This window comes from Schistocerca americana, unplaced genomic scaffold (genome assembly GCF_021461395.2).
Source record: "Schistocerca americana isolate TAMUIC-IGC-003095 unplaced genomic scaffold, iqSchAmer2.1 HiC_scaffold_1532, whole genome shotgun sequence".
NCBI lineage: Eukaryota > Metazoa > Arthropoda > Insecta > Orthoptera > Acrididae > Schistocerca > Schistocerca americana.
In genome coordinates, this window is record NW_025725616.1 from 7,501 (window position 1) to 12,500 (window position 5,000).

General features: G+C 53.1%; 1 non-coding gene across 1 annotated transcript in view; it reads right to left on the bottom strand.

Moving 5' to 3' along the window:
• The window catches only part of LOC124569760, a 1,888-nt gene extending 1,346 nt beyond the window's left edge, over positions 1 to 542 (bottom strand). Inside the window, exon 1 of the ribosomal RNA XR_006971287.1 lies at positions 1 to 542. This exon is cut by the window's left edge and continues 1,346 nt beyond it. This is a non-coding gene — a ribosomal RNA (small subunit ribosomal RNA).
• Positions 543 to 5,000: the final 4,458 nt, after the last annotated feature.

The window sequence follows — 5,000 nt, forward strand, 5'->3', positions numbered from 1 at the left end:
AAAGTGTACTCATTCCGATTACGGGGCCTCGGATGAGTCCCGTATCGTTATTTTTCGTCACTACCTCCCCGTGCCGGGAGTGGGTAATTTGCGCGCCTGCTGCCTTCCTTGGATGTGGTAGCCGTTTCTCAGGCTCCCTCTCCGGAATCGAACCCTGATTCCCCGTTACCCGTTACAACCATGGTAGGCGCAGAACCTACCATCGACAGTTGATAAGGCAGACATTTGAAAGATGCGTCGCCGGTACGAGGACCGTGCGATCAGCCCAAAGTTATTCAGAGTCACCAAGGCAAACGGACCGGACGAGCCGACCGATTGGTTTTGATCTAATAAAAGCGTCCCTTCCATCTCTGGTCGGGACTCTGTTTGCATGTATTAGCTCTAGAATTACCACAGTTATCCAAGTAACGTGGGTACGATCTAAGGAACCATAACTGATTTAATGAGCCATTCGCGGTTTCACCTTAATGCGGCTTGTACTGAGACATGCATGGCTTAATCTTTGAGACAAGCATATGACTACTGGCAGGATCAACCAGGGAGCTGCGTCAACTAGAGCTGAGCAGCCGGCCGCCCGGGAGTGTGTCCCGGGGGCCCGCGCGAACACGCAAGCGTCCGCTCAATTATTCTGCAAACAGGAGGAGGCTGAGCTCCCCTGCACAATACACCTCGAAACCCTCTCAGGTCCCGGCGGCGCGCAGCGCCGTCCTAAGTACTTGGTCGGGTTCGAGAGAGGCGCAATCGCCCGGAGTTTGGCGAGTAGACGCTTTAGGTGCGACCACCCGTGCTCCCAACTGAGCTTGCCGCTGCCGACAGAGGCCCGGGAGCGTGCTGTCGTGGCATTGCCGGCGGGAGACAACACGCGCCACCTACGGTGGCCGGCAGCTCCAACGCCAGCGCCACAGAAGGACAAAAGCCCCACTTGGGTGCCGAAGCGAACTCTCCCAGCACAGCGCACGCGCCAACACGTCCGCACAGCTGCGATACAATCCACCTGCGAGAACCGCAGAGGCGACCGAGCAGCAGACGGCGTCGCGGCGCCGAGCGCCGGGCGGCGGCGCATCCTCAGCGCACACAGTCCTCAATCGGACCAGCACACTGCAGATGTCCACCGCGCTTCGCACCGGGCCCGCGAGGACCTACTTTGGCCGCACGGCGCCGCGTGCAGGGTGCGCCGGCGCGCAGCTGCGCCGCCTGCCGCCTCCGTCGGCCGGCGCGCCTGCCACTGGCCGCCCCCACCAGCCGGCTGTAGCGCGTGCGCCCACGCACCGCGCGGCCAGCACGCCGGAAGGCCCCCCCTCACCGGCCGGGGACGGTCCCACCCAGCCACCGCCGCGTATCGCTTCACACCCACATGCCATTCACGTTCGTGGGCATGGTGGGTATCGCTGAAACAACCGGTTGGTAGCTCAACCGATCGTCGCCATCACTGATTCACCTCTAGCGAGAACAACCGCACCACAACGGTTTACCAGTTCTTCATTTGCGTAACGTCACCAGCAAACGTAGACGTCCATCGCCATTTGCAAATTCAACGATTGTTGCATGCCTGTGTCAGGTGTCACGACACACTATGTCTGCCCACATACACGCAACAACATGTGCACGCTTCGCGAACACGTGGAAGGTGGCCCCCGTACGTATGCGATGTCCATTGCGCGAACGACTGTCAACCGGCCTCTGTCGCATGTCGCAGATGTGGAACGCAGTGCACCATGCTATCACGGTGTGTGAGAAGAGACGACTACGTCTGACAACACGCGCCACTACATCAACAGACGGCTCATGCTGATCGCCATCCACGGCATACCATACTGCAATCCAGCTCTTATAGGGAGACGACACGTAGCTGAGTGCACAATATTTGGACCGTATGGTTCGCCGTTGTTGGCGCAGTCGTGGTACGGTCACACATGTACCACGATGTATCATTCAGTACATGAGGACCAATGTGCGGTACAGTGTGTGATTTGGACGTACAACATCAGCGGACAGTTGCCACAAGCCGTACCACAACGTAGGCTGTGCTTCGCCATGCGAATGCCAATGAACAACTGCGAAGGGCATTGAGCATGTACGTCCTGCCGCCATCCGCATTACAGTGTATAGCTGCAAGGTGTTTAACATGAAGCGATACTCTGGGGACCGGGCAGTGCGAGTAGCAAACTATATTGCGGGGGTTGCAGTTAGGCAACACTACACTAATTTAACGCGTCGTATGACAATTACAGAGCAGGTTAAGGCCCAACGTGTGTTGGGTTAAGGCCCAACGTGTGTTGGGTTAAGGCCCAACGTGTGTTGGGTTAAGGCCCAACGTGTGTTGGGTTAAGGCCCAACGTGTGTTGGGTTAAGGCCCAACGTGTGTTGGGTTAAGGCCCAACGTGTGTTGGGTTAAGGCCCAACGTGTGTTGGGTTAAGGCCCAACGTGTGTTGGGTTAAGGCCCAACGTGTGTTGGGTTAAGGCCCAACGTGTGTTGGGTTAAGGCCCAACGTGTGTTGGGTTAAGGCCCAACGTGTGTTGGGTTAAGGCCCAACGTGTGTTGGGTTAAGGCCCAACGTGTGTTGGGTTAAGGCCCAACGTGTGTTGGGTTAAGGCCCAACGTGTGTTGGGTTAAGGCCCAACGTGTGTTGGGTTAAGGCCCAACGTGTGTTGGGTTAAGGCCCAACGTGTGTTGGGTTAAGGCCCAACGTGTGTTGGGTTAAGGCCCAACGTGTGTTGGGTTAAGGCCCAACGTGTGTTGGGTTAAGGCCCAACGTGTGTTGGGTTAAGGCCCAACGTGTGTTGGGTTAAGGCCCAACGTGTGTTGGGTTAAGGCCCAACGTGTGTTGGGTTAAGGCGCAACATAGGTTAGGTTAAGGCGCAACATAGGTTAGGTTAAGGCGCAACATAGGTTAGGTTAAGGCGCAACATAGGTTAGGTTAAGGCGCAACATAGGTTAGGTTAAGGCGCAACATAGGTTAGGTTAAGGCGCAACATAGGTTAGGTTACGGCGCAACATAGGTTAGGTTAAGGCGCAACATAGGTTAGGTTAAGGCGCAACATAGGTTAGGTTACGGCGCAACATAGGTTAGGTTAAGGCGCAACATAGGTTAGGTTAAGGCGCAACATAGGTTAGGTTAAGGCGCAACATAGGTTAGGTTAAGGCGCAACATAGGTTAGGTTAAGGCGCAACATAGGTTAGGTTACGGCGCAACATAGGTTAGGTTACGGCGCAACATAGGTTAGGTTAAGGCGCAACATAGGTTAGGTTACGGCGCAACATAGGTTAGGTTAAGGCGCAACATAGGTTAGGTTAAGGCGCAACATAGGTTAGGTTAAGGCGCAACATAGGTTAGGTTACGGCGCAACATAGGTTAGGTTACGGCGCAACATAGGTTAGGTTAAGGCGCAACATAGGTTAGGTTAAGGCGCAACATAGGTTAGGTTAAGGCGCAACATAGGTTAGGTTAAGGCGCAACATAGGTTAGGTTAAGGCGCAACATAGGTTAGGTTAAGGCGCAACATAGGTTAGGTTAAGGCGCAACATGGGTTAGGTTAAGGCGCAACATGGGTTAGGTTAAGGCGCAACATGGGTTAGGTTAAGGCGCAACATGGGTTAGGTTAAGGCGCAACATGGGTTAGGTTAAGGCGCAACATGGGTTAGGTTAAGGCGCAACATGGGTTAGGTTAAGGCGCAACATGGGTTAGGTTAAGGCGCAACATGGGTTAGGTTAAGGCGCAACATGGGTTAGGTTAAGGCGCAACATGGGTTAGGTTAAGGCGCAACATGGGTTAGGTTAAGGCGCAACATGGGTTAGGTTAAGGCGCAACATGGGTTAGGTTAAGGCGCAACATGGGTTAGGTTAAGGCGCAACATGGGTTAGGTTAAGGCGCAACATGGGTTAGGTTAAGGTACAATATGGGTTAGGTTAAGGTACAATATGGGTTAGGTTAAGGTACAATATGGGTTAGGTTAAGGTACAATATGGGTTAGGTTAAGGTACAATATGGGTTAGGTTAAGGTACAATATGGGTTAGGTTAAGGTACAATATGGGTTAGGTTAAGGTACAATATGGGTTAGGTTAAGGTACAATACGGGTTAGGTTAAGGTACAATACGGGTTAGGTTAAGGTACAATACGGGTTAGGTTAAGGTACAATACGGGTTAGGTTAAGGTACAATACGGGTTAGGTTAAGGTACAATACGGGTTAGGTTAAGGTACAATACGGGTTAGGTTAAGGCACTTGGGGGGGGGGGGGGGCCCGGTTTGTTGATTGTGATTATCGTAAGTAAATGACTGCGGCATCATCTGATTTGCCACGTCAGGGTGCACCTTTGGCTCATAACAGGCGGCGCTCTGATTCCATGCTTGTGGCAGACCTGTGTCTTTCATTCCTGCCATTGTTTGTGTGGTGTGACAGGAGGCAGTATTGTGATGTTGGGTGCACCCCTGTCTGGGACATGTGTGGGTGTTGGTGGCTTAGCTGAGCAATGGTGGTTGTCGGAAGGGTGGGATATTCTGTTTTCCGAGTGGACCTCCCGGTCTGGTTATGATAGTGTGGATTGTCTAATGTGGCAGAGAGGATGCACTGGGTGTTGTTCCATGCTGGTGCTTACATATTGTCTGTGTGCCTGTTACAGGCAGAGAGTAGTGCGTGATAAGAGTGTCTGGCTGACGTGTGATTGTGAGCAGAGTCTTTCAGCATGTATACGGACAGGTCTATACATTATCTGTATTCTGATGGCTCTATCTATTACTAATCAGCGCCGTGTATACGTTTAATCCGGTTCCAGTCGAAACTATTGTATCTCTGTACATTAGTGACACGGCGAGCCCGCTATGTAGTTACTCGTCTCGGCAGCTTCCACCGGTGTATGGCAAATGATTATAAGGAATCAGTCTAGTCGTCAATACCGATAGTCTGACGTCACATGTCTGGGGTGGGGGACGCTGCGCCCTTCCGGTGGGTCATGGCCTAGGAAGACTCTTCCCACGCAGGGGGGCTTGGACTGTCATT